The sequence below is a fragment of the Odocoileus virginianus genome, chromosome 6, assembly GCF_023699985.2.
Source record: "Odocoileus virginianus isolate 20LAN1187 ecotype Illinois chromosome 6, Ovbor_1.2, whole genome shotgun sequence".
Classification (NCBI taxonomy): Eukaryota; Metazoa; Chordata; class Mammalia; order Artiodactyla; family Cervidae; genus Odocoileus; species Odocoileus virginianus.
Genome location: NC_069679.1, coordinates 29,462,456 through 29,476,262, shown reverse-complemented (window position 1 = coordinate 29,476,262; position 13,807 = coordinate 29,462,456). Strand labels below are relative to the sequence as shown.

The following is a 13,807-nucleotide window of genomic DNA, read 5'->3' as shown; positions in this document are numbered from 1 at the left end:
TTCAAATGAACCAATGTTAAATTCAGTTATCCTTTGCTGGTTTAAATGATATATATTTTTTAATTTAAATGTAGGTCTTTTCATTATTTCCTGTTATATAGGAAGTTATCTGGAAAGATTGTTTCAGCATAACAAAACATTTTTGAAGATTTATTTCATTATCACATAAGCTGTTAGCTTTCTTTACATCTTTGTATTATGCAGAGATTTGTAAAATGTTTTTTCCACTTGCATAGCTAAATCATATGATAGCATTTTGAGTTTTGAAAGTAGAAAAGATAGAATTTGCTTAGAGAAAGATTGATCCATCACCACCAATCCATTCAGTCTCACTATCATAAAACCATTGTTTTTTTTTTTAATCTTGTTAACAAAGTTTAAATAAAAGACTATGCAAGATACACCATTAAAATTAAGATACATTTTAAGTTGAATGTCTATCCTTTTTGTCTAAATATTCACAGGTCACAGGAATGGTAGGCAGGAATTGTTTATTTGGAAATTTTCTCTATTACTCTTATTTATTTTGGTCCCTAAGTAAATACCCAATACATGTCAAAATTGTTTGTTCTATTATACTTGGTAGAATTTAATGGTAATTTTTCTTGATAGGAAGGATAGAAACAAAAAAGTTCAGCAGCCCTTTCTCCCCCTGTTTATTGGCTTATCCTTTTGTTTTTCTTTTCTCAACATAGTTAATGTTTTTAGATCTTTTATATTTAGAGCATCTTAGCACATTCTTGACTTTAGATACCTGACATTCCTTTCCAAGTCTTTACCAAATGATTTGGGCAATCATATTCATCTTTTATTACGTACATTTTTAAAAGACAAAGAACCCCAAGTGGCACTCGTGGTAAAGAACCTGCCTGCCAGTGCAGGAGAAATAAGAAACGCAGGTTCGATGCTTGGTTCCGGAAGATGGCTTGCTGGAGGGCATGGCGATCCACTCCAGTATTCTTGCCTGGAGAATAACATGGTCAGATAAGCCTGGTGGGCTACAGTCCGTAGGGTCGCAAAGAGTCAGACGTGACTGAAGCGACTTAACACAACACACAATGCCAAACTGCAGTGTAAAATTGAATCATTTTATTTACGTGTCTTTTCCTTTTTTCTGGTTATAGGTTGTTTTTCTTTTATCCAACATTTGAGTCAGAATGTCGTCTTTAATTTCTCACTTTCTTCCTTGGTTATATTTTCTGAGAGTGTCTGAATAACTACCTTTTGCTTCCTGTATGCTGTAGGGCTGTCTGGTTACATCTCCAGAATTAATTTACCCAACCCTACTTATCATTCTCTTCTTTCACTCTAAAAGTCTTAAAACTTTCATTCCCGGAGTCTCCATTATGTATGCAAATCACCTCCTCTATAAATCATATTTGACAGAAGAGTTACCAGCTAAGTCCTCCCCTCAAATGGAGAGATTTTAAACTTCCTCCTACTATTTAAAGGGAGGATCCAACTATTTAAAGCCCTTCCTTCTTGCCCACATATTGTACTCATTATTAATACACTATCTTTTTAAATATTTTTTCCTGGGATTGCCATGCTGTTTTCCAATTAGTTTCTCTTTTCTTTAAAAATTTTCCTTTCCTGACATGAACATCTCTAAATTCCTGTCTTTGCTTCCTGATCATAAAACTAGTATATAACTCCCTGATATGCGGTGACACACATTTCCCAGTCACTCTGTTCACCCTTGTGAACAAATTAGCTAGGTAATTTCTCCCCATTCTGCTACACTGGAATGCGTTATATTTGCATGCATGTATGTGTATAAATTTCTCCTTACTGTGTTTTGCTGAAATTATGAATTTCTTGCACACCTAGCTTCCAATTCTAGCCAATCTAGCCTTATCATTTTGAGCTATATAACCTTGAGCACTATTGTTATTTCTGAACATACCAAAGCCTTGATTCCTACCTGGGAAGTCAAAGATAATAATACCTGTCAGGTAATTGGAGTGTGGAGTAAAATATATTCCCCGCTTATACCACAGGCCATGTTCCCTTATGCAGGGTACTCCTTACACAAACATCTGTGGTAATTCTTACACTCATCTTCCTGGGATGTGATAACAGTTTTTGTTTTGTTTTTTTAAGTGCATTTTAAGAATTTAACATATATACTGTTTTTATTTCAGCTTTATTCAGAACACTGTATATCCTGGACCTAAGTAGTATTCCAAGCCATGATTTTCACAAAATAATTTCTAGCCATTTTTTTGACTTGTCTTATTTTTATTTCAAAACTATTGTCCTCCATAATATCCATTTTACTGACTCACATTTTTCTCTTCCACTTTCAGTCTTATTTTAAAGCTTTCTTGATTGGATAAGTAAGCCTGATGCTAATACTCATTGACTCAATGAGCTTCTGAATGTAACCAGTGTAACTTGGATGATGTTTAAATAAATGATGTAGCAAATTTTAAATTTCTATAACATAAATTTTAAATTTAAGAAACATAAATTTTTAAAAAGGATTTCTTCTCTAATAATTAGTATTTATGTCTTTGACTATGAAACTGTTTTCTTCAAGGGATTATTAATTTATATTACATACTTTATGATTTTAAAATCATTCTTTTACTCTATATTTTTATTTTGAGCTTAAATATATAAATAATTTCTTATATCCATAAATTATCTATATTATCTAATGAAAAGTACTTTTCCTTTTTTAATATCAAGCATGACTTTAATTATACAACACATTTTTTATTTGCTGAAGCATGAAAAGTAAATTTGACCCTTAAAGGCTCATGGTAAATTCAGTTCAAAAGAGCCCACCTATTTTTTAATCCACAAACAGAAACTTATTAATCTTAAATTAAGATTATGAAATCAGTACTGTATTGTATAAACTCCTTGTTTGATGGGTTTGGTAACTAAACCCAGCATTCCTCCAAATTTTTGGTAAAATTAGCTGACTCTTTTGATTAAATTGTATGGTCTTTATTTAAATATAATGAGAAAAGTTGTTTTCGAATTTGATTATTGGCTTATATACTTTTCATAAATGTTGCTATCTATAAAAAAGCACTAGAATTCTGGAATCACTGCTTTAAAAAACTTAAAAAGAGAACAGATATTTCATGTGAAGTTAAAAAATTCATGTATGGAAAAAATTTTCCTCAAAATCTTAATGTCCTTAAGTTGTACTTTTTAAGCTCAGCTAAGAAATTGTTTAATCTCCTTAGACAGCTACTAGCTTCCCGACTATTTGCTTCATTTGTTGCTTAATAGGAAATAGAAAAAGGTTATTTGAGTGTCTGCTTTCCTTAGTTTCTAAAGAATTAAGAAACAAACAAAACTATTTCTGAGTTATTTGAATATACAAGACAACATAGATATCATTTGACTCCATTTAACATATACATTATAGGTTATAAAAATGAAGGATTTTAGACTTTTATACAGTTTTCTTTTTATACTCTGTCTTAGAGACCCACAATGAATGTGATCTTTTGACTCTCATCTTTGGAATAGGGGATATTTTATTGAATAAAATACTTTAATTCACCCTATTCCTGTGTACTAAACTTTGATACTAAAATACCTAGAGTTATCATATTCACATTCTTATCAAGTCAGTCAACAAAACTCTTACTAAATTAATCACCTCATAAATACTGTCTTCCTTGGTGGCTCAGATGGTAAAGAACCTGTCTGCCACGCAGGAGATCCCTAGGTTCAATCCCTGGGTCAGGAAGATCCCCTAGATAAGGAAATGACAACCCACTCCAGTGTTCTTTGGGATGCTATGGACAGAGGGGCCTGCCAGGCTGCAGTTCATGGGGTCAAAAAGTCGGACATGACTGAGCATACACACATATTAAGTTCCAACAAGAGATGCATTCTCTAGTTATGCCTGAATTGATGCATTTCCAAGTCCAGTGATTATTAAAATGTTGTGCTCAGTCCACTATTAAGTTTCAAGATTTATTCCATGGACTGAGAACTAACCCAAATGGCAAATATTTTTTTTAGTTCTTCTGGGCAAGATACACTCAGTTCCTTAGACTTACATTAGAATATATTGCTAAGAAATTTTTAAAAAATAACAAACATATTAATGAGATATTAAAAGTTACTTTATTGTGGTATGTGCAAACTAAACTTTGTATTTGGTAATTCTGATGACTAATTCAGTGCTTTACATAGGAGTGTGACTACCTAAAAATACAACTTCTCCATGAACATTCCCTCAGATTTCAAGAATGAATCTCAGAGTTGTCTTGAATTGATAACTATTTCCTATTGCTTCCTTTCATTTTAAAATATAAATTACTATTTGTTTAGCTTTATCATTTTTAGTTTTATTACTTTAAGTTTCTTAAGTTGTTTTAAAATATGGAGTCATAGTTATTTTTACACTACTTTTTTTTTAAAATTTATTTGTTTATTTTAATTGGAGACTGATTACAATATTGTGGTGGTTTTTGCCATATATTGACATGAATCGGCCACGGGTGTACATGTGTCCCCCTTCCCAAACCCCCTTCCACCTTCCTCCCCATCCCTTCCCTCTGGGTTGTCCCAGTGCACCAGCTTTGAGTGCCCTGGGTCATGCATCAAACTTGGACTGGTCATCTATTTCATATATGGGAAGGCAATGGCACCCCACTCCAGTACTCTTGCCTGAAAAAATCCCATGGACGGAGGAGCCTGATGGGCTGCAGTCCATGGGGTCGCAAAGAGTCGGACATGACTGAGTGACTTCACTTTCACTTCTTCACTTTCAGCATACATGTTTCAATGCTATTCTCTCAAATCATCCTACCCTCGCCTTCTCCCACAGAGTCCATAAGTCTGTTCTTTACATCTGTGTCTCTTTTGCTGTCTTGCATTTAGCGTCATTGTTACCATCTTTCTAAATTCCATATATATGTGTTAATACACTGTATTGGTGTTTTTCTTTCTGGCTTACTTCCCTCTGTATAATAGGATCCAGTTTCATCTACCTCATTAAATTCAAATGCATTCTTTTTAATAGCTGAGTAATATTCCACAACAATATGTCACAACTTTCTTATCCATTCACCAGCCGATGGACATCTAGGTTGCTTCCATGTCCTAGCTGATGTAAATAGTGCTACAATGAACCCTGGAGTACACATGTCTCTTTTAATTCTTGTTTATCTCGGTGTGTATGACCAACAGTGGGATTGCTGGATCATATGGCAGGTCTATTTTCAGCTTTTTAAGAAAGTAAAGGCAAGTGACAAATCAGGAGCACCCTTGGGCCAAGGCAATAAAAACACATTGACTTTGCTTGGTATGAGTTACAGCCATCACCATGAAAGGATTTGGAAGAATCTTTTCCCACAGTTTGTTCACAGTATTTGTGGATTTGAGAAGCTGGTTGAGGAGTCCAAAGGCGTCTTCAACAGCTCAGTGACCCTCAGGAAGTACCTGGAGCTAGGTCTGCAAAAGGATGACTTCAGTGAACTCCATGCTGTGCCACTGGAGGAGCTTACAGATGAAGACCTGATGGAATTGGAGGCCGAGAGACAGGACAAAGAAAAAAGGAAGAAGAAGTAACTGAAGAAGTGAAGAGATTCATGATGAAAAAAAAATGGCAAAGGGATTTTCTTTATTTGAGGAAGCACTGTTAATTTTTGAGGCATAGAACCAGAACATAGAATGCTACGCAAAGGTTGCAGCTCAGAATGCAATCCAGTGCTATGGTGTTATTCTATGATGAGAAAAAAAAAGAGCTACTATCCAGATGTCACTGCGTTTGTTTTTTTTTTTTTTTTCCAAGAGGGGAGCTAGAACTGAATCCAGCAAGGAACCAGAACCTGTGGCATCAAAGTGAAGTAGGAATGAAATTGCAGCTTGCCCTCCATCTCCTCTAGCTGATGATCCTTCAGCTTAACCATCTTCCACTCCTCTCCCTCATCCAATCAGAAACTCTTCTTAACTGTTCACTTGATGCCAGCCCCCGTATGCCAGTTATTGTACTGTACTGAAAGCTAAAAATGTTTCATTTTTGTGTTTGTTTTTATGCATTATTTGTGTGAAAAATACTATCTACCTCTTGTATTATGGTACTATATAGCCAATTGTGTTAATTGGGTACCTAGGCCAACTTTTTTAGACTTAGAAATAAATTGCACTTTCAAACATGCCCTCAGAACAGAACTCATTCACATGTACGGGACTTACTGTATGTTTTTATAAGGTGCTGCAATAAAGGATCCTAAATTTAACAAACAAACTCTAGAAGATTTTTTGATAAGAATAGTTTCACTTAACACATAATTTTGTGTGTTTTTTCCCCATTATGCTATCTCCCCTGTACTTCTTGTGTTATCCTTTCCTGGTGTGCATGCACCTATGCTAAATTGCTTCAGTCATGTCTGACTCTTTGCTACCCTGTAACTATAGCCTGTCAGCCTCCTCTGTCCATGGGATACCCCAGGCAGAAATACCGGAGTGGGTTGCCATGTCCTCTTCCAGGGGATCTTCATGACCTATGGGTCACTCTTTCCTTAGGTGTCCTAGTATCCCACAAATATTGGTATACTAGGTTAAGTACTTCTATTTGTTGATACAAAATAATCATTACAATATCAGTTGTTTTTTGGAGAGAGCATGCTGAAAATATGCACCAGGTTTTAAAATCCTTCCTGAAAGTATCGCATATCACTTCTGTTCACATATCCTTGTCCAAAGTAAGCCCTATGACATGATCTGAGGCCAAACAAGGCAAACAAGTGTTATCTTTATGTACTGCAAGGAATATAAGGATCAAGTATTTGTTTAGAGCTCAAATTCCTACCCAGATCTGTTGCTATGGTAGGCAGTGTTCGATTATTATTAATTATTAATATATATATAATATATAGTATAATATATATAATTAATTATTAATATATTAATAATACATTTGAATTTATGATGAAAATATAATCTCAGAAAGATCTGCTTCTTAAATGGACTTTTAAAATACTTAAAGATTTATCTGTGAAGTTGTACCATTTATTTCAAATAATGAAAGCATAAAGAATTCAAAGATGTTCATGTCTTTACAGTGCCTGAGTCAATAAATAAAGAGTAGTTTATACATATGATCTATGTAAAAGGATGCTAAAATCTGACACATGCATCTCTATCCACCAAAGCCTCAACATTAATTCTTATTTTGTAATTAAATGTGATATACTATTATATATATGTGGAATGAAAAGTAAACCAAGCAGAAAAAGTCCAGGATCTCAAAAACCTTGTATTCTGGTAGAGAGCAGATCAAAGATACAATAAGATAAAATAAAATAATAAATCAATAGAATATTATCAGAAATTGATTAATGCTATGCAACACACAAAGAAGAGACAGAAGAAAACTGGTATCTTAAAAATTAATTCTGTATTCAAAGAATCTCATGAAAACTTGAGAAGCAACAGGAGGTTTATCTACTTTTTCCACAAGTTCATAACTTTGAGACAATTTTTAAACTGTGTTCTCATGAAATGGACTTATAGTTTAGTTCGGTGGAAAGAAGAAATTTAATTTTGAATAATCAAGTACATTAGCTAAAATGAAACAATAATAAACTTTTCCTGCATTCATCATCTTATTGATTCCTAAAAACTAAATGAAATAAAATAAATAACCCCAAGATTCAGTGGCTACATTCATAATCCTTAACTATGTTTGGGAATAAAAGGAAAAATCTGAGTTGTAATACAGTTTATATATTTTGAGAACATATTTTGACTGGTCAGTATGTAAAAACCCATTCAACACTTTGAAAGGCAGATCACTTGTATAACAAGAATTTGACAACTAAGAGGAACATATGAGATTCTAAGAGGCATTATTGTATGGACAAGAAGTCCTACTTTCAAAAGGGTTGAGACTCCTAATACTTCAATTATAGCTGTATTTCCTTGCTTATTTAAATAATTAATTATTTTGAATTTTGCATTCCAAAGACCAAAGTTATTTAATTAGGATAAAATGAGCCTAAATAGCTCCCCAACCAAAAAAAAAAAAAAAAAAAACAAAGTGACTCAGGGAAGCGTATCAAGCTGCTAAGAGACAGGTAAGATAAAACTGAGAAGGAAAGAGTTGCCCAAAACAGTATGCATGATGCCAAGAAATCAACAACTAGAACTTTAGCTACTTTCCACTTCAAGATGGCTCTAACTATGGCACGTGGAATTTTTTTTGGTGACCTTTAATTTCTGAAATTCTGGATGAAGTCTTATGTACTCTGAGTTTTTAGCTTATATTTTATTATAAGCACAAAAAATAGTAATGTTAATTACTATTAAGATGATTTTGTTTTTATCACCAATAAATGTTTAGATGATATACATGGCTTTATCAGCATCTGGTTTCATTGCTAACAGTGGTATGATGATATGGGGGACATCTGTGGCACACGGTATCAGTGATGTTACCTGGAACTCCTTCAGTTCAGTTCAGTTCAGTCGCTCAATCGTGTCCGACTCTTTGCGACCCCATGAATCACAGCACGCCAGGCCTCCCTGTCCATCACCAACTCCTGGAGTTTACTAAAACTCATGCCCATCAAGTCGGTGATGCCATCCAGCCATCTCATCCTCTGTCGTCCCCTTCTCCTCCTGCCCCCAATCCCTCCCAGCATCAGGGTCTTTTCCAATGAGTCAGCTCTTCGCATGAGGTGGCCAAAGTACTGGAGTTTCAGCTTCAGCATCAGGAACTCCTTCAGTTGCCTTTAAATCGGTACCTAATACCCTGCAGCTGAGAACAAAGATGTGCCTCCCACTCTTGAGTTGATAAAGACAGAAACGGACCTAACAATATACTCGAGTAAAGCTCCTTACCTTGTGAAACTTTCCTTTTTATTTAGAAAGAAAATGTATCCACAAACAACAACCATTGTGATTTCAGATAGTTAAAAAAAAAAATGTTGTGGGGTAAAATGTAGTAAGATCATGGAGTAAAAAGTGATATTGGTACCATATGAGATAGTGTGGTCAGGGGCTTCTTTCTTAGGAGTTGATGTTGAATAGAGATATGAATGAAGTCAAGAATTATGAGCCAGAAAAGTATTGAACTTAGAGATGAAAGCATCACATAAGTAGATAGAAGGGAATAAATGCATATGTAAATTATGCATTTTATACTTAGTTTTGCAAGCACTTTATCTTTAAATACCTATTAGAAAAATAGTTTTATTAAAAGAAACTATGAAGGTCCAAATACAAAATTTTTTGTATGAATCTGTTTTTTATAATAATAAAAAGGCCAGCAGCAGAGAATAAGATATTTTGCTAATTAGAAATGTGATTAGCAGATGAGAGGACTGATAGAGGATATATTATGTGGAAGATGAAAATGAAGAGTCCACAGCTGATTTTCTAGAAATTAAAACAAGCAAAGAATGAAACTTTGTTCATAATTGGGTTTGTTCAGTGAGAGACAGCTGTTAATTAATTGTGGTGTTGGACTTGAGTTTTTATTAGCTATCTTTCAGTAATCTAAATAATGGCAAAACATTTTATCAGGATGAGCAAAATGTCTCTCTTCTTATCGAGAAAGTAAGATACATCTTTCTACTGAGTAACTGACATAATAATGCTTATATTAATACATCAATTCAGTAAGTACTAGGCTATACTGTGGGAATATCACAGTGACAAAAAGATTGTTTGCTATGTGGAGTTTGCATTATAAAGGGTAAATTAACCCAGTATCAGACAGTTATAAACAACAATGAGTTCTAATCAATTACACTCAAGTCACTCAGTCATGTCCACCTCTTTGCAACCTCATGGACTGTAGCCTGCCAGGCTTCTCTATCCACAAGATTTTTCAGGAAAGAATACTGGAGTGGGTTGCCATTTCCCCCCAAAGGGATCTTCCTGACCCATGGATTGAACCCATGTCTCCTGTGTTTCCTGCACTGAATGCACATTCTTTACCTGCTGAGCTATTGGGGAAGCCTATGCTTATGAATGCTCCGTTATTAAATTCTGTCACTACCTGAGCAGTTATATTGCTGCTAAAAGCAAATGTCAATAAAGTAATTGTAGTTCACTATATTTTACTACCATTTTGTATAGTCAGATAATATTTTGATATATTTTAATATTTCAGAAGTATTGTGCACTCCTCTGTTTTGATTGACTTACATTTCCTTCTATTTCCAGTGTGTATGGGTTTAGTATGCCTATGCATAATGACACAAATTGATATCAATAATTACATATGAGATAGTTTGCATGCAATTTCAGAAGAATATAAATAAAAGTATAAAATGAATTTAAAAGATAATGAGTACATTTGCTAAATTTAAAAAAAAATGAGGCATGGTTTTATTTGTGTTCATGTGAAGGTTACTTAGTATTTTGACATAGATTTCGAGAAGTCCCACATTCTCAAAAATAGCTTTCCCAATGACACTGCACCGTAGGATATTGCTTTGAACAACTTGAAATCTTTTCTGTCTTTATTCATCTTCTTATATAAAGTGAGTACTCCAAATGAGGTGAAATTCTGGACTTTTCATCTAAGTTAAAGACTTAGCAACTTATCTCAGAATAACTTAATAAATAATGGTCTTGTGAGAATGAAGTGAGATGAAGGATAATCATCCTAGGTATAGAGAAGAGTCTTCTGGGAGATTGAAATGTTTTTCTGATTATCTGTTTTGCATTGGGTTGTCACTACATGTTTCCATTAATTTTGTTTTAATAGAGCTGTGATTTCTCAATGCCTTCTTGCAGCTGCAGAAATTTATATTTACTTCCAATGGTTATACAGAGACTACTCTGGTAAAATACTTCTTAGGAGACTAGGAAATAGACTTCTAAGAATTCAAGTGTGAATTTTTTAAAAAGCAGGTTTGTTGAGACCTTGTAGTTGGATAAGGAGAGTTCACTTAAGTCTAGAGCATTTAGTCAAGTTTTATCTTATGAGTTAATGAATTTTTTTAGGAATGATATATGCTATTCATTATTTGTTGTTGTTGTCCAGTACCTAAGTCATTTCCTACTCATTGTGACACCAAGGACTGCAGCACGCCAGGCCTCCCTGTTGCTTACTATCTGCCAGGGTTTGCCCAAGTTCATGTCCATTGAGTCTGTGATGCCAGCCAACTTATCCTCTGCCACTTTAGTTCCTCTTCACTTTCTGCCATTCAAGTGGTATCATCTGCATATCTGAGCTTGTTGATATTTCTCCCAGCAGTCTTAATTCCAGCTTGTAACTCATCCAACCTGGCATTCTATGACATACTCTGCATAGAAGTTAGATAAACAGGGTGACAATATACAGCCTTGTTGTACTCCTTTCCCAGTTTTAAAACCAGTCAGTTGTTCCATTTAAGATTATAGCTGTTGCTTCTTAACCCACATACAGGTTTCTCAGGAGACAGGTAAGATGCTCTGGTATTCCCATCTCTTTAAGAATTTTCCACAGTTTGTTGTGATCCACACAGTCGAAGGCTTTCACATAGTCAATGAAGCAGATGTTTTTCTGGAATTCTCTTGCTTTCTTAATGATCCACCAGATGTTGACAATTTGATCTCTGGTTCCTCTGCCTTTTCTAAACCCTGCTTGTACATCTGGAAATTCTCAATTCAAGTATGCTGAAGCCTAGTTTGAAGGATTTTGAGTATAACATTGTTAGCATGGGAAATGGGCACAATTGTATGGTAGTTTGAACATTCTTAAGCACTGCCCTTCTTTAGGATAGGGATGAAAACTGACCTTTTCCAGTCCTGTGGCCACTGCTAAGTTGTCCACATTTTCTGGCATATTGAGTGTAGCACTTCAATAGCATCATTTATTAGGTTTTGAAATAGCTCAACTGGAATCCCATCACCTCCACTAGATTTGTTCACAGTAATGCTTTCCTAAGGCCCACTTGACTTCACTCTCCAGGATGTCTGACTCTAGATGAGTGACCACACCATCATGTTTATCCCGGTCATTAAGACTTTTTTGTGTAGTTCTGTGTATTCTTGCCACCTCTTTTCAATCTCTTCTGCTTCTGTTAGGTCCTTACATTTCTCTCCTTTGTCGTGCCCATCCTCCATGAATGTTCCTTCACTATTTATGGACCCCTAATTCCTTAAATGAAAACTTGCTAATGTGAACAGTGAAACATTTTAACTTGTATATTATAAACATCTAAAAGATTTGATAAAAATAAATGTCTCACATTTGAATTTTCTCAATTTTTCTTAATATGTTTGACCATCAGTAATCATTCTGTTTTTGGTTCCTCATCTTAGAATTATATTAGGTTCAGAAAAGTACATAGTCTGCCTCACTGGCGTGCTCTAGGTGTATATATATATATATATATTTTTATATGTATGTTCTTTTATGGATTAAAATGTTTAAAATTATCACATTTTATTATTAATGCCAATGTTAATAAAGGCAACATGATGATTTGTAACAAAATATTTCAAAGAAAACTTAAATTCTCATAAATTCTCTTTTTATGAAGCTGTTTATAAATTTTTTCTTTTTAAACAAATGTTTATTTTAAAACTACCTCTGTTTACAAAGTGATTCTAATTGACTCAGAATAATTTAAAAGCTTATTCATTTTAGCTAGTATACAATTATTTTATATGTTCTAGATTTGACAATTCTAATTAGATGAATGCAAAAGGAACCATCAAAAATTGCTATATTTAGGTATTTAATATCACATCTACTTCAAAAAACTGTTCCTTGTAAACCAAACTAACATAATAAATAATCAAATAATTCTTAGTTAATTAGCAAAACCACAACACAAGATAAAGTAGGAAGTTTTACACATAACATGATAAGCACATGTATTAGTCTAAGTTCAACTAGTTCTTGATGAAAAATAAGTAAATTATTTTGGTCATCTGATGCAGCGGCTCTGTAATGGAAGTGAGGAAGGAAAATACTTTCTTTGGAAACAGAATAAAGTTCCCCAAGTCAAGCATAGAATTGGGCATTTTGGTCAAGATTAAAAAATAAAACTTTTGAAGTATCAAAATATAAGTTATTATTTTGAGAGATTAAAAAGTCAAAACACATAACAAACCATCAATTTTATCTGTAAAGGCTACACTGGGCTAACACTGAAATTAAAAGAATATATTTCCTGACATAATAAAAATGATAATTTTACTTTCTGCTGAGATCTATTAAAATGGGAAATTAGGATATTTAACAGAAAAGAGAAACACTGACTACGCTGTGTATACTGCTAGATCTGTGTATTCTCAGTGCATTAGAGAATGCAGCAAATCAAGTATTCCGTACAAAGTAGTGTAAATCTTGAGAAAACACATATTTTATCCACTATAAAGTGCTCAATAGCATTACCTTGAACATGGAGCAGATTCTTAGTCATTATTAGTTGATAATATAAGGATATTATACCCATATACGAAACCATGGACTGTGGTCTACCAGGCTCCTCCATCCATGGGATTTTCCAGGCAAGAATACTGGAGTGGGTTGCCATTTCTTTCTCCAGTAGATCATCTGAGCCACCAGGGAACTCATATGAAACCATAAAGATAGACAATTAGTGGGAAGAATTCTTGTACTTGTATATATACATTCTACATCAACACAATGCCATGCCCATTTAGGTGTAGTTGTTTTGAGGAAATAAAATAAAAACTCAGTTACAGAGAAATTATTATTGTTATTTAAAATTGTTTTGTCTGCATAGCATGTGAGAACTTATTTCCCTAAGCAGGGAACAAACTCAAGGCACCTGAAATCAAAGTCCAGAGTCTTAACCACTGGACAGCAAGGGAGGTCTTCAAAAATTATTTTTATCATAGCAAAAAAGCTTGTATT

General features: G+C 34.1%; 1 protein-coding gene across 1 annotated transcript in view; it reads left to right on the top strand.

Annotated features, from left to right (window-relative positions):
- Positions 1-13,807, top strand: part of MDGA2 (MAM domain containing glycosylphosphatidylinositol anchor 2) — an 854,438-nt gene that overhangs the window by 778,406 nt on the left and 62,225 nt on the right. The gene's annotated exons all lie outside the window — the stretch shown is intronic.